General features: G+C 37.9%; 1 protein-coding gene and 1 long non-coding RNA gene across 4 annotated transcripts in view; one reads left to right on the forward strand and one right to left on the reverse strand.

Annotated features, from left to right (window-relative positions):
- The window catches only part of LOC134733177 (uncharacterized), a 594,472-nt gene that overhangs the window by 574,568 nt on the left and 2,771 nt on the right, over nucleotides 1-17,133 (forward strand). The window lies entirely within an intron of this gene.
- Nucleotides 1-17,133, reverse strand: part of FGF12 (fibroblast growth factor 12) — a 603,658-nt gene that overhangs the window by 16,516 nt on the left and 570,009 nt on the right. The gene's annotated exons all lie outside the window — the stretch shown is intronic.

Here is a 17,133-nt window from a genome sequence, read left to right on the forward strand (position 1 = left end):
TATGGAGAATTACTAATACCACATAGAAAATGGGAATCATATGTACTTTATAGTAAAATTTATTCATGATCTTATATAAATATCAGTACTAGAATTTGGAGTTCTGCTATTAATTTCTAATCACATACTATTAAGCAGTTAGGGGAAACCTTTAACAAGTATGTGCAGAGAACTGTCTAGGCTCTGACCTTCAATAGCTACATAAATTCTACAACTCTTAAACTGTGGTTCTCAAATTATTCTTATCCTATGCCAGATTAAGTTTCTCTCTTCCTAATAATCAGATCCTTATTATTAACCAGGAAGATTCCTAGTCCCTTGATTTGTAGTAGCTCGAAGTGCAATGTATTTCAAGAGGGACTTTTTCCATCTCTTTCTCTTATAATGAGCAATATTATTTCACCAGGAATAGATTTACCTTGCTTTAGGAGGTGCTAGAATTTTTTTTAAATCTCTTCAGAAATTTTTTTCCTGTTTCCTCTGTGTTATGCACTGGAGCCTACTTCAGCTATGAGAACAAAATTTGATATTTTAGTTCTTATGATAAGCAGTAATTTCTAGACTGGAAATAATGTGAAAACAAAACAAACAAATAGAAACTCCCTATCTTTCTTGTCTTCCCAGTTCCCCAATCCTGTTTCACAAAAACTCAGATTCAGTGGCACTTCCCATATGAAACTGGAAACAAATCCTCTAATTTAGACAATATGGGATGTTACTAGTTAACCATGTCTCACTCAGGACCTTGGGGCTACACTTGTGATACAGATTTTATTTTCAGCAGGTATGATGTTATAGATAGTACTTAATATAAAACTGATTTTAAACTTTGTTTCTTTCTGATTGCACTTGATACTATTTTTTCAACACAGTTTCAGTATTCAAATTTCAAGGATGTTCAGTGTCCTAAAGATGCAAGGCCTGCATGATAAACAATGTTATTTCCCTTTCATCTGGCTTTTCTGGGTTGTCCTTGATCAAGCCGCTTGCCCCCTTTCTATTCATTTGTCACGTACATAGAGTAGGAAAAGAAATATTTGCTTCCCCCCCACCCCAGGATATTTCTGAGATAAAATATCATTGTTCCTCTAATGCATGTGTCATCATAATAGTTTTGGACAAATGGTAAAATGCGATCATGTTTTGAAGAGAAAGCATTTCTTTTTGGTTCTTCCGTACTCTTTCTTCAAATCAAAGCACACTCTTATTTCACTTCTTTTCTTCTTATTTTTCCTCTTTTCTGACTTACATTTCAATTTTCTTCCTTCTTCTTAATGTTTCTTTCTATTCATGGTTTCGACTTTTCTAGAGCTATCGTAGATTGAAACGGAGAGATTCAACCCAGCTTTCTGAGTGAAAATAAGGTACAGATTTGGTGCAAAAGTGTTCCTCCTTATTTTTAGACACAAGGACAAGCAAAGGTTTCTAATAACACAGCTCACAGTATGTACTACTTTAAAGCACAGTGTTTACTAGGAATCGCCAGTTTAACCCTTGAATGTCAGCAGAATGCACTTGTGAGATGGACAGTAGTTACCAGGTGACCCAGCACAGTAGAAGGTTTGGATTTTAACAGCTGTCTGAGCATGCACTGACCATGTAGCCATAGAAAGCCCTGCAGTTCTGGTAATACAAATAAAATGCAACACTTGGTCAGAACAAGACCATAATATATTGACTTTGTGATGATAGATGGTGTTTGTTCTATCTATTTAATTCTTGCTTCATTTTAAAGTGAACAATTACACTTTTAGAAAAGAGAAATGTGAAATATATATCACTGAGCTTTGAAGTATTGTCAAAAAAATCCATTTTCTCTTTGTAGGATTAGGTATGGATTTTTTCCAGGGCAGGCTTTCTATTTAATATTTTTCTATTACATTCTTTTCACTGGTGCCTGTGTTGCAAAGGTTGTTATCTGAATATGCAGGCTTTCCTTGACATCGTGATGGTTCCAATTTCCCTATTTACAACTTCTAACATTCAACAATAACTTCTATTTTAGTTACAAATTTCTTCTGAAAAAATTACAGTGAAACAATGACTTTCTTAAAAGTATGAAAAAAGTAAAATCTTGGGCATTGCTGTTATTTATAAAGCACACGGCTATAATAAACCGGGTGCCAAGTACCATCCTATGGGTACTCTCCTATTAAGCATTAGTCACCCTCATAATAATAGCTAACATTAACTGGGCACTTACTATATGTTTGCACATTATACATACAAACAAACAGTTTATTAAATGACCCTAAAAATAGATACTTTTATTGGCCTGTTTTGCAGTTGAGTAAACTGACGAACAAAGCGGGTAGCCTGTCCAAAGTAACAGCAATACAGGGCAGTCAGCTTTAAAATCCATTTGTGATTAACCCTGGTGCCCCTGCTCTAAGCTGATAGCCTAACAGTTGAGTATGTCTAAATATGCTGAAAAACATAAAACTGTTTTGATTGGTCTTAAGTCAAAACCTTGACCCCAAACCTCATGGTTGTACACAGCTCTTTCTGGAACTCGACTACATCTTTCTGGCCAATTGGCTCTCTCATTCTTCTCAAGTGACTTATTTCACACCTTCCCCTTGTACCTCAAGCTTCCAATACCACCTCAGCCCCACCACAGACTCAGGGAATAGACCTGCCTGCTTTTCTCTTTTCTTTCTTTTCTTTGTTTCTTCTTTCTTTTTTCTTTTCTTTCTTGCTTTCTTGCTTTCTCTTTCTCGCTCCCTCCCTTCCTTCCTTTCTCTTTCTTTCCTTTTTCTTTCTTCTTTCCTTCCCTCCCTCCCTCTCCCTCCCCCTCTCTTCCCCCCTCTTTCTCTTTTTTCTTTCTTTCTTTCCTGTCTTTCTTCTCTTGTCTTTCTCTCTCTTCTTCCTTTCTTTCTCTCTCTTTTCCCTCCCTCCCTCCCTTCCTCTCTCTCTTTCTTTCCTTTTTCTTTCTTCTTTCCTTCCCTCCCTTCGTCCCTCCTGCTCTCCCTCCCCCCTCTCTCTTTCTCTTTCTCTTTCCTTCTCTTGTCTCTCTCTCTTTTCTTTCTTCTTCCTTTCTTTCTTTTTTCCCTCCCTCCCTCCCTCCCTCTCTTTCTCTCTTCCTTCCTTCCCTTCCTCCCTCCCTCTCTCCCTCCCTCCCCACTCTTTCTCTTTTTTCTTTCTTTCCTTTCTTTTCTTTCTTTTCTTTCTTTCTTCTCGTCTTTCTCTCTCTTTTCTTCTTCCTTTCTTTCTCTCTTTTTCCCTCCCTCCCTTCCTTCCTCTCTCTCTTTCTTTCCTTTTTCTTTCTTCTTTCCTTCCCTCCCTTCGTCCCTCCCGCTCTCCCTCCCCCCTCTCTTTCTCTTTCTTTCTTTCCGTCTCTTGTCTCTCTCTCTGTTCTTTCTTCTTCCTTTCTTTCTCTCTTTTTTCTCTTCCTCCCTTCCTTCCCTCCCTCCCTCTCTTTCTCTCTTCCTTCCCTCCTTCCTTCCTTCCGTCCTTCCCCCTCTCTCCTTCTTATTCTTTCTCTTTATTTTCCAAGACAATAGACTATCTGACTTTGCGTTTCACTTAGCAAGGAGAATCAGATGAGAAATGTTTTCATGGCAAAAATTACCAACCTATGCACATCTGCCCCCACATGTTCTGACTCCTGCTTGTTACAATGCTTGCACGGTCCGGTTCTTATCTAAATCTAGAGCGCCACGGTGTACGATCTCAGCCCTTCTACTCAGTGTTCTTTGGTGTCCCTCTCTCCTGTAATCCCATGTCTGCTTATCCCAGATTGTTCCCATCAGTATATAAATATATGAAATAGCTTTAAACACAAAGAACCCTACCATGTAACTGTCATGTTTCCCACCAGCTCCCTCCTCATTTCTCTACTTCCTTTTTATAGCAGAAGTTCTCAAAAGAACTTTAATATTCAATATTACCTTCTTCTTTTCTTTGCCTCCAGTTATTATTTCTTTCCATTCAGGCTTATTTCTTACTGTTTCACTGAAATTACTCATGTCAAGTCACTACTGACCACGAGTTACAAAAGCAAAGATCAATTCTCATTTAGCAGCTTGCTAGACACTCCAGCAGTGTTGGATACAGTTAATTATTTCCTCCTTTTTGACAAGATGTTTTCACTTGGTTTCTTGAACATCAATCAAAATAGCCTAGTCTTTCTGCTGAATCACTGGCTACTCTGTTTTATTCTCCTTTGCAGGAGCCTCCTTTTCCAATAAATGTTAGTGTTCCCCAGGAGTAAGTCAGCAACTACATTCATTTTCTTAGCAGTGTGAAGAAACCAAGGAAGTATTCTCCCCATTTCTTGTCACAACTATAGTGATGGAGGTCAGGTTGGTATTACTAATATTCTATAATGTGAGAAAGTTCCACACAATAGAATAATTTTTCCAAACAAGATAGTCTCCCCATTTGAAAAGTAGTCATAGAACCTAGGGCAGTGGTTGTCAAGCGGTGGTGAATTTGCCTTCAGTGAACCTTTGGTAATGTCTGAGACATGTTTGTTTGTTACCACTAGAGAGGATGATTTGCTATTGGTATCTTGAACATAGAGGCTACAGATGTTGCTAAATATCGTCCAATGCACTGGGAAGTGCCCCACAACAAGGAATTATACAACCCAAAGTCCCAAAATGTCAGTAGTATCTGAGTTTTAATAACCAGTACAGGGGATTACAAGTGATTTTAAAATGTCATATTTAAGTAGTGTGTGTGTGTGTGTGTGTGTGTGTGTGTGTGTGTACACATTTCAGCACACAGATCCATTATTCACCGAGTTCATCATGCCTAACACCTAAAAGTCATCCCTGATTTCTCTCTTTATCTAACAACCTACATCCAATCCATTAGCATGCTCTATCAGGGCTAACTTCAAACTAAATTCAAAGTCATTCTCTCTACCTCTAGTTATAAAACCCTAGAGACCAATCTAATATTATCTTGCTTAAGATCCTGGCTGATTTCTCTGCACTTCTGCTCAAAATCCATAATGAATCCCCATCATATTAACCATAAAATCTAAAGTCCTGAAGGTGGTTATAAGCCCTCAATGTATAGTCTTTCCTTTCTCTCTAAGTTCATCTCCTACCTTCCGTTCCTTTAATCAATCCATTCTAGTCACATTGGCTTTCTTGCTCATTATTAGGCATCCTTGGATTCTATAAAAGCCTTTGGAATCTGACAGCTTTGCCTGCAAAAACCTTGTACCACATCTTTGCATGGTTTACTACTAAATTTCATTCAGATTACTGTTCAAACATCATTTACATCATCTTCTCTAAAAAATTTACCTTCATTATCCTTTTTAAAATAGTCCCATTTTTTTTCCTTGGAACTAATCTCTAGTGATGTTTTAAAATGCTTGCTTATTTTTAATTGCATATTTTTTACCCATTTCTAGACATAAACGCTGTCAAGTCAAAATTGTCTTTCCTTGAGTACTACTGTGTCCCCATTAGTACAGTGAAAGATGCTTAGTAGGTGTTTCATAGTTATGTTCCAAATGAATATTCCTATCTATCTACCATGCTATAGTGACTAACTGAAGAAGTCTTTGGTTGGAGTAAAGCAGATTTTTCTTTCACCTTTAAAGTCAGTGAATCTTTACTTTATCTAAGGTCCTAAACTTGGGCTGAGTTCCCTGAAATTGACCAATATAAAGGTAAAATAGATGACTTTGACACAAAGGGAGCAAGGAATACTATACGGTAGATAATATTTATCAAGCTCCTTTAGTTTAGTGATATTTGAATAATCAAATAATAAGCCTCATCTTCACAGAAATAAGAAAAATCAATGAAACAGAAAATAAACCAAGAAAGTTGACGACCACCCTTACCTTTCCTTGTATATATGGTATATTACAGAGTCTAGAAAGGAAAGAGATTCTAAGGATCATTGCATCAGACAGTTCCCTAAACTTAGTGATTCTCAAGGCATGACCCCTCACCACCACCACCAACAGCAGGAAGATTAAGAAACGCAAATTATTTGGCCAGCTCAAACCTACAGAATTAAAAATTCAGGAGATGGGGCCTAGCAATCTATGCTTTGGTGGGCTCTCTAGGTAATTCTGATGCACACTCAAATATACATACACACACACACACAACTGATTAAGTAACTAAATTGAATAACTTTAAGGAATAACAACGCCTATTTACACACACACACACACACACACACAATCACATCACATTTGTAGTAGGAAAAGCATGACATCTGAAGTTACAAGGTAACAATTCTAGTTTTGCTTCTTTCTAGCTGTATACACCTAAGTGAGTTAACCTCTAGAAATGACATCTTCCTCGTGTTTAAAATAGGGATAGTAAGTCTTAACCTTCATACTTCCAAGGATTTAGTGGCTATTAAATGATACTCTGGTTCAGAAAGCATGTTGAAAGGACAATATGCCATTCAAACGGAATATAAGGTAGTATAGCTGCTACTAATTATCGCTTTCTATTGTTGCTGTATTCTTGACAGATCCTTTGAAATTTGAGAGTGCTAGTAGTAATGAGGAGAACCAGGTATTCATTTTTAAGTGTCAATGTCACTCTGTAGTGGAGAGTTGAACAACCTGTGTGTGGGAACACTGTAGTTGGTCTGACAAATTCTGTTTTCCAAATGAAAACAATTTAACTTCTGTTTTTTTTTTTTTTTTTTTTGAGGCGGAGTCTCGCTCTGTCGCCCAGGCTGGAGTGCAGTGGCGCGATCTCGGCTCACTGCAAGCTCTGCCTCCCTGGTTCACACCATTCTCCTGCCTCAGCCTCCTGAGTAGCTGGGACTACAGGCGCCCGCCACCACGCCCGGCTAATTTTTTGTATTTTTAGTAGAGACGGGGTTTCACTGTGGTCTCGATCTCCTGACCTCGTGATCTGCCCGCCTCAGCCTCCCAAAGTGCTGGGATTACAAGCGTGAGCCACCGCACCCGGCCAACTTCTGTTTTCAATAAAACTAAAAAAATTAATTAAACTCTATAAAGAACCCCCATCGACTACTAGTTACCATCAAAGACAAATGAAGTATGATTAATCATTTTATTACTACAAATTTAATTGAATTTTCCCTGGTCCTCTGTAATTTCCAAGAGGCTAAAAGGTTAGACTGCTGTGTTAGTTAATGCACCATTGAAGATACTTAATTGTCTTAATAGCAGATCATAGAAGGGTGTGGGCAATTTAAATAAAGCAATTTCACACCTTAATTAATGTTACATGGAATCCTTTTGGAACTGTCGGAGAATTTTAAGTGCTGGTTTGGAAGAAATGTATTGCCTTAGAAATGCAGTCACTGTGCTACACATATTTACTATAGCGAGTTAGGAGATGTTGTGAACAAAAGCGTCTATATGTTCATTTAGAAAGAAAGAAAAAGCAGTATTTACATGAAGGACAGAGAGAGAGAAAGAGGAAGAATGTGCGGGGAAGAGGTAGGTGGGTTGTATTAAAGACTACATTCAGAAACCAGAAAAAGCTGGTTTGAATAAGTGTACAATGGTTTGCAGGAGGAAAGGATCACAGGCTGGCAGAAACCCAAAACGCAAAAGAAAGAGTTGCAGCTATTATCCTTTCTGTAATTAAAACAATTACTGGCAGAGAGGTTCTTTTTTGCTCCATCTTTCTGCTTTTGTCTTTTAGTATGGTTGGGTCCAAAAGAGAACCAAGGCATTTATTTCTATTTCCAGTTTATCGAAATAAAAATATCAAATTTGGCATTAGTGTCCTACCAGTTGGAATTTTATAACATCAGGACTCCTGATTTGCTCTGTTCTTTGGTGTCTTATTATGTAGTTTTGAAGGGATTGTTATTTTCCTTCCAGATTCCATTTTCATTGCCTTTAATTTCTCATGCAATGCCACATCTCACAGCATTTTTCCAATACAAAACACAATAAGACAAGGTCCATTTTCTAAGACAAAATGAAAAAGGCACTTCATGTTTGATCTGACAGAATTCTCTTCAGAAATTCAACTTTTTTACAATGTCTAATTTTCATATTACTCCTTTGGAGCAGGTGGAATTTATAATAGACTTTATCTTCAGAGATGACTGAGGTGGAAGGAGATAAATTATTTTCTCAAAATTACTTAGCAAGGCTGCTCTGCCTGTGGAGTAGCCATTCTGTTTCTTGACTTCTCCAATACACTTGCTTTCATTCAAACAAAAGTTGCTTAGCAAATCATTGCCAAATTTTGACCCAAAGAATTAGACACTTTGCATTCTTGTATTCTTGGTTACTTGATTTCTTTCTTTTTTTTTTTTTTTTAGGTTGCTCTAAGAGATGTCAATTTAATGAAATAATTGGCATTACCTCTACTAACTTCATATAGTAATTTAACCCTGGACTAAAACATACCTGTCTTGATAGCAGTAGGGAATGTAAAAATGTAACATATATAGTATACTTAATTTCATGTCAAAGAGACAATTTATATTACATTAGATTTAGTCCAATATATTGATCATAATAATATGAATAAATTTAAATCCTCCGTGGCCAGATTTGACCAAAAGGAGCTTAGAAACACCAAATTCAGAACACTGCATCTCAAACTCAATGCCATCAGAAATCACCTGGACAGGGTTTTAAACCTATAGAGTCCTAGGTCATACCTAGGTTTCAAACATCAGATCACTTTGGAGATTTGGTCTGAGAATCTGCTAGCTTCTAAGAACACTACAGATGGTTCTGATACTGATGTTTGGGAAACAGCTGTTTACATTCTGCTGAGTCTTAAATCAGATTCTATGAGCTTAAAGCACCAATTATAACACAGAAAATGGATAACAGGTATATGGCTGAGTGTGCATGTGTGTCCGTGTGTGTGTTAGTACTGTCTCCGCACTACAAAATAAATTGGGAGAAATAAATCAATATTCCTTTATTCCAAGTTTAATACTTCTGTATGGATGGCTCTCAACGGATCCTTAGTGATCTTATTTGGAAATATACTTATTTCTCTAGGACTCAGCTCTTGAAGCTTAAATCTTTGCAAAGTACACAGATTTTTTTTTTTTTTTCCAGAAGGGAAGAACCAGATCCTGAATACTCAGCCACCTGCAGGAGCTCAGTAATGTGCTTTTTGAAGGAGGAGGGAGGAGAAAAGGAGGAGACTGTATTTTGTTCTTTGTCAAAGAGTATTGGACAGCTGTATCTAATACTAAAGGGGGAGGTCACCACTAAAACACTTTATATCTGGGGGAGCTACTTATCTGTGCTTTGAACAATACTCTGAAAGGGCAGAATTGAGAATCAGGAAGCCTGTGCTGTTGTCCAAAATTCCAGGGGAGGGGACCCATGGAAGTAGAGGTTTATGTGCGACGTACCTAGGAATGTGCTTAAATATCAAGTCCGTCTATCAGAATAGGTGACCCTGAAACCCCTCATTAATCCTCCTGTTCTCTAAACACAGGATGAGACGTGAAAGAGTGAAGGGAAATGGGCCAGTGGGTAATTATTATCATGTTATCAGTGCAGGACCTAACCATTCTCAAACTGGCAGAGCTTAATTTTGGGAATCTTGACGTTCAAAAGAAAACACCAGTGGGACTGGGATAAAGGCAGACATATTTGAAAAACAAATAAGCAGTAAAAACCAACAACAACAACAACAACAAAAAAAGCAAAACCCAAAACCAAAAAAAACCTACTTTGGCTTTTCCTCCCTAAGAGGTCAATTCCCTTCACAAAGGAAGGGCTCATTTACCGTGCAGTGGGGACCCTGTTCGGATGTTAACAGTATTAGCATTGGGCTTACAGGGTTACAAAAATGCCTGCCTTTAAACATTACAAACAAAATAGTCAATAATTTTTTTGGTTAACCCATTAGCAGCAAGTTAGCTAATCTCTGATGGAGCTATCATTTTCTAATCGTTTTCTAAAAGTGTCATCTAGTTATATGCTTTATAGCTGCCCTATGGAAAAATATTATCAAAAACTTTATTTATTTATTTATTCACTTATTTTTGGGACAGAGTCTTTCTCTGCTGCCCAGGCTGGAGTGTAGTGGTGCAATCTCAGTTCCTGGCAAACCGTGCCTCCCTGGGTTGAAAGTGATTCTCATGCCTCAGCCTCCCAAGTAGCGGGGATTACAGGTGTGTACCACCACACCTGGCTAATTTTTGTATTTTTTAGTAGTGACGAGGTTTCATCTTGTTGGCCAGGCTGGTCTTGAACTCCTGGCCTCAAGTGATTTGTCTGCCTCGACTTTCCAAATTGCTGGGAATACAGGTGTGAACCACTGATCTGTCCTAAAATCTATGTAAGTTATGGCTAGGATGTCCTTCATCCTATCCCTTCATTAAAAAAGAAATCACAAATAATGGAAATAGCTCTTAAAGCTGTAATTTATTTATTCAATAATTCAATAAAGAAAATATGTTTTTAGCATGAAGGGTTGTTGAATTTTGTCAAAGGCCTTTTCTGCATCTATTGAGATAATTATGTGGTTGTTGTCTTTGGTTCTGTTTATATGCTGGATTAGATTTATTGATTTGCATATGTTGAACCAGCCTTGCATCCCAGGGATGAAGCCCATTTGATCATGGTGGATAAGCTTTTTGATGTGCTGCTGGATTCGGTTTGCCAGTATTTTACTGAGTATTTTTGCATCAATGTTCATCAAGGATATTGGTCTAAAATTCTCTTTTTTGGTTGTGTCTCTGCCCGATGGGATGTATCTCAAAATAATAAGAGCTATCCATGACAAACCCACAGCCAATATCATACTGAATGGGCAAAAACTGGAAGCATTCCCTCTGAAAACTGGCACAAGACAGGGATGCCCTCTCACCACTCCTATTCAACATAGTGTTGGAAGTTCTGGCCAGGGCAATTAGGCAGGAGAAGGAAATAAAGGGTATTCAATTAGGAAAAGAGGAAGTCAAATTGTCCCTGTTTGCAGATGACATGATTGTATATCTAGAAAACCACATTGTCTCAGCCCAAAATCTCCTTAAGCTGATTAGCAACTTCAGCAAAGTCTCAGGATACAAAATCAATGTACAAAAATCACAAGCATTCTTATACACCAATAACAGACAAACAGAGAGACAAATCATGAGTGAACTACCACTCGCAGTTGCTTCAAAGAGAATAAAATACCTAGGAATCCAACTTACAAGGGATGTGAAGGACCTCTTCAAGGAGAACTACAAATCACTGCTCAATGAAATAAAAGAGGATACAAACAAATGGAAGAACATTCCATGCTCATGGGTTGGAAGAATCAATATGAAAATGGCCATACTGCCCAAGAAAATTTATAGACACAATGCCATCCCCATCAAGCTACCAATGACTTTCTTCACAGAATTGGAAAAAACTACTTTAAAGTTCATATGGAACCAAAAAAGAGCCCGCATCGCCAAGTCAATCCTAAGCCAAAAGAACAAAGCTGGAGGCATCATGCTACCTGACTTCAAACTATACTACAAGGCTACAGTAACCAAAACAGCATGGTACTGGTACCAAAACAGAGATATAGATCAATGGAACAGAACAGAGCCCTCAGAAATAACACCGCCACAACTATCTGATCTTTGAAAAACCTGACAAAAACAAGAAATGGGGAAAGGATTCCCTATTTAATAAATGGTGCTGGGAAAACTGGCTAGCCATATGTAGAAAGCTGAAACTGGATCCCTTCCTTACACCTTATACAAAAATTAATTCAAGATGGATTAAAGACTTACATGTTAGACCTAAAACCATAAAAACCCTAGAAGAAAACCTAGGCAATACCATTCAGGACATAGGCATGGGCAAGGACTTCATATCTAAAATACCAAAAGCAATGGCAACAAAAGCCAAAATTGACAAATGGGATCTAATTAAACTAAAGAGCTTCTGCACAGCAAAAGAAACTACCATCAGAGTGAACAGGCAACCTACAAAATGGGGGAAAATTTTCGCAACCTACTCATCTGACAAAGGGCTAATATCCAGAATCTACAATGAACTCCAACAAATTTACAAGAAAAAAACAACCCCATCAAAAAGTGGGCGAAGGACATGAACAGACACTTCTCAAAAGAAGACATTTATGCAGCCAAAAAACACATGCAAAAATGCTCATCACTGGCCATCAGAGAAATGCAAATCAAAACCACAATGAGATACCATCTCACATCAGTTAGAATAGCCATCATTAAAAAGTCAGGAAACAACAGGTGCTGGAAAGGATGTGGAGAAATAGAAACACTTTTACACTGTTGGTGGGACTGTAAACTAGTTCAACCATTGTGGAAGTCAGTGTGGCGATTCCTCAGGGATCTAGAACTAGAAATACCATTTGACCCAGCCATCCCATGACTGGGTATATACCCAAAGGACTATAAATCATGCTGCTATAAAGACACATGCACACGTACATTTATCGCGGCACTATTCACAATAGCAAAGACTTGGAACCAACCCAAATGTCCAACAACGATAGACTGGATTAAGAAAATGTGGCACATATACACCATGGAATACTATGCAGCCATAAAAAATGATGAGTTCATGTCCTTTGTAAGGACATGGATGAAACTGGAAATCATCATTCTCAGTAAACTATCGCAAGGACAAAAAACCAAACACCACATGTTCTCACTCATAGCTGGGAATTGAACAATGAGAACACGTGGACACAGGAAGGGGAACATCACACTCCAGGGACTGTTGTGGGGTGGGGGAGGGGAGAGGGATAGCATTAGGAGATACACCTAATGCTAAATAACGAGTTAATGGGTGCAGCACACCAACATGGCACATGGATACATATGTAACAAACCTGCACATTGTGCACATGTACCCTAAAACTTAAAGTACAATTGAAAAAAAAAGAAAATATGTTTAGACCATGTTTGCATGTAAATTCTATGCTAGGTTCTATGAAGGAACATGGTTTTACAGTAAAGGGCTTATAATGACTGCCACACAATGTCATTGCCAAAGAACTTTAGAAATCATCCAGTCCAATTTTTTTTTTTTTTTTTTTTTTTTGCTGAGGAGTAGGAAATAAAACTTGTTAGAATTCACCAGAAAAGAAGTGATGCATTGTTTATTCTTTCTTGCCTAGCTTGAATATGGCATTCCATTAACTGTTTTATCTGATTGATTGTTTACCAATGTGTTTCTCACTATATCATGTATTCCTGTCTCAATTTTGCATGGTTTAAAACTAGTTTACTATTCAAGTTGCATCATAGTATAAGATTTCTGCTTTGCTATCACTGACTTTTCTGAGTATTTACATATTCATAGGCTTACTTCAGATTGAAGGGCAATACAGTGCAGAGGTTACGTGCATAGGCATTGACATTAGGGTTCCTGGACTGCAACCCCAGTTCTGTATTTAGCCCCGTGGTCTTGGACTGGGTACTTAATTACTTTAAATTACGTTTCCTCATCTATAAAATGAGGATAAAAATATAGAACTATTGTGAGGCTTAACAGAGATAACATATGCAACCTGGCTAGCAAATTGTAAATTGATAAGCTGCATACAGAAGTAGTAAGACTAGTAATAGCAGTAATAGTGGCAGCAAAAATAATTTGGGTATCCCAGCAGCGAGAAAAAAGGTTTCAATGTCCAGTAGATTAATTCCTAACACAACCTCAAGTGCACATATCTTTGATAATAATGGTAACCTGTCAAAATCATTTAATGATATAATGTATAACTGCATGGAGAATCATAAGGTAATTGTTCACATTTTCTGTATTATAATGACATCAAAGCACATAGGAGGCAGAAGAGAACCAACCAATTTCATGTGTTTCATGTCTGTCAGTTATAAGAGCGTGATAATCTCCAATAATCTGCAAGTACTTTTATTTCTAAGGGGTAGGGATATATTGCAGATTTTTAAAAAGAGAAGCAATTAGGAGACATTTATTCTAGATCATTTACTAGGGCCCACTATATTAAAGTTACATCTACATCTTTCTCAGACCTCAGACTGTAGCCTATCTTATCAGCTTTAAATGGGGTTTAAGAACTTGATTGTTCAAGCCAGAATGCTTTGGTTTCAATTCTGGCTTTGCCAGTTGCTAGCTGCATGATTTAGGACAAATTACTCAATATCTCTGTTTCATTATTCATGTTTGTAAATGCGGATAATACTGGAACCTACTTCATACAAATGGAATGAAAAGTAAGAGACAGTAATTGAGACGTGCTTAGAATAGCACCTGTTAGCTAAGATTGTTCAATAAAGTTAGTTCCCTAAGACAAAAGGTAAAGACATTTATAGGGAATGAGAAGGTATTTGGCCTAAAACCAATTAAGTATTTCTTTCATTTTTGGAAGTAATTATCATATTCTATATACTTCACACCTAGAGAGACAAAAATCCTTGGAAGTGAATCGAAATATTAGTGAGTCTGATTTAGAATGCACTTTTTTCCAGAACAAAAAGAAAATCATTCTAAAGGATCAGTCAATAACATAAAGTAAAAACACGATAATCTACCAAAAGATGTCAATCAGAAAATTAGGAAATCAGAGATATTCTAAAATTAAGAGGATGGAAGGCTGAAGCACAGTTTTTAGTGTCTCAATACCCATTGTGCCATAACCCCTAGGTACAGAACATTTATTTGGTGTATGGCTATCAAAAAAAAGAAAAAGACTACATTCTTAGCTTCTTTACACCTAAGTATGACTATTTGACTAGGTTGTGGCCAGTGGGATAAGTATCATATGGCAGTTACCAGGGACAACTTGAAAACAAAACTGGCCCTGGCTCTTCCTTCTGTCTTCTTCACCTCTCCTGTGCCATCTGGCTGGAATAAGATGCTGGTTGGATCATGGGCAGATCCAGGGCCAGCATGTGTGGTTGTGTTCATGGTGCAGTGCACAGTTGTAAATGAGCCATAGCAAAACACTGGGGAGAGAGGTACTAAAAGCTGGATGCAGCCAAGGCCCCACCAATTGGGAAAGCACAGTACCAGCTAGGATAGCTGGTCTCTAAATTTGTTTTGTGAGAGAATAAAAAACTTTATATGATTAAGCTGCTGTTAATATGGGTTTGTGTTGTGTGAAGACAACCTTAATTCTCATCCATACATATAGGAATGTCCAGTTGTACGTGTACACGGTCATCCAAACCCACGAGAAACTTGATTAACCAAAGTACAGACAGCAGCTACAATTAGGAGGGTAGGTTATAAGTGTATATATATATTTTTTATATATATATTTTTTGAGACGGAATCTTGCTCTGTCACCCAGGCTGGAGTGCACTGATGTGATCTCGGCTCACTGCAACCTCCGCCTCCCAGGTTCAAGTGATTCTCCTGCCTCAGCCTCCTGAGTAGCTGGGATTACAGGCACGCACCACCATGCCCGGCTAATTTTTGTATTTTTAGTAGAGACGGGGTTTCACCATGTTGGTCAGGCTGATCTCGAACTCCTGACCTCGTGATCCTCCCACCTTGGTCTCCCAAAGTCCTGGGATTACAGGCGTGAGCCACCAAGCCCAGCCTAGGTGTATTTTTAAGTGGGGTCAGGAGGGTGAAGTTCAATATAAAGGGCATTATCCATAAAGGGAATAAACAAAACGTATGAATTTCTTTTCTTCATACTTTCCTAAATTTTCCAAAATTTGTCAATGACCTTGAACTACTTTTACAACAAGAAGAAAATCAATGTAAATGAACAAATAAAAATGATGCAATAATTAAGAGCATAATTCATCAAACATTTCATTTTTGAGAATCCACATATTTCCCTGTGAAAATATTATTTACTTCTCAGATGCCCTTTGCTTAACCCTAAGAAGCAGGCACTTGCCTGCCTTTATTCATACTGCACTTAGAGTGTTTTTGTCTGCCTAATCCCTACCGCTCATCTCAAATTGCAGGAACCTGGCCTAGCCCTGAAGGTAAGTTTAAATATTTACTTCTCAATGATATCTTACTTTTTGTGAAAATAATAGCCTTTTTCTCTGCGTCCCAATATAAATCCTATATATTGCATCACTTTCTACATTTTACCATTACTCTGAGTAAACATATATCACACCTCTAAGAATATCATGAAGTTCTCTGGCGCATATATTCTTCTTTGTCTTTATACTTTTCTATTCATTAATTCATTCACATGTTCACTTTTCAGACAACTGATTATCAAATTTCTCTCTATGATATGCCAACTATTACAGAAGACAAAGGGAGATATGAAGAAAAATAAAACATGTTCTGTTCATTCAAAGAGTGAGCTAACCGTGAATAAGAGGAGACAGAGGGGCAACGGGCAAATTTAATGTCATAATTTCTATGGGAGAGAAATGTATGCAATGACAAGGTGATAGAATGTTTAGTTCTACTTGAAGAAAGTCAAGAAGGCCATCATGGAAGTATTGACTCTTGAATTATTTTTTTACAAAGACTAATAGACATTTTCCAGGCAGATGAGATAAATGGATAAAAACTAAAGGAGCAGGGGTGATGAACAACATGAGGCCAATAAGAATTAAAATAGGCCAGGCATGGTGACTCATGCCTGTAATCCCAGCACTTTGGGAGGCCGAGGTGGGCGGATAACCTGAAGTCAGGTGTTTGAGACCAGCCTGGCCAACATGGCTAAACCCTGTCTCTACTAAAAATACAAAAATTAGCTGGGCGTGGTGGCGTGCACCTGTAATCCCAGCTACCCAGGAGGCTGAGGCAGGAGAATCACTGGAATCCGGGAGGCTGAGGCTGCAGTGAGCCGAGGTTGTACCACTGCACTCCAGCCTGGGTGACAGAGCAAGATTCCGTCTCAAAAAAAAAAAAAAAAAAAAAAAAAAAAAAAAAAAAAAATAGAAAATACACTGCAGGAGAGAAAAGTTCATTTCAAGTGCTGAATACACAACATGTGACGAGTCCTGAGGGGGGTTACGGGCTTTGAACATCACATATTATCCAGTGCTTGGAACATGGGAAGATAGTATTGACTTAAATGTTTGCAGTCACAGTGCTATGTACTATGCACCAGGCATTGTGTACACTGGTTGACTGACAATGCCACATGAGATATTCAGGGGACAGCAAGCTTGACTAAGTCACAGAGTTGCAATGCACTGTCTCCATTTTCTCATTTCCTCAGACAAGGATGCTGAGCCAATGTTTAAAATGATTATAATGTGACTTTCAGAGGAGAAACAAGCTTACTTAGCCTGTAGTAGAAA

The sequence above is a fragment of the Symphalangus syndactylus genome, chromosome 17, assembly GCF_028878055.3.
Source record: "Symphalangus syndactylus isolate Jambi chromosome 17, NHGRI_mSymSyn1-v2.1_pri, whole genome shotgun sequence".
In the NCBI taxonomy this organism is placed as follows: domain Eukaryota; kingdom Metazoa; phylum Chordata; class Mammalia; order Primates; family Hylobatidae; genus Symphalangus; species Symphalangus syndactylus.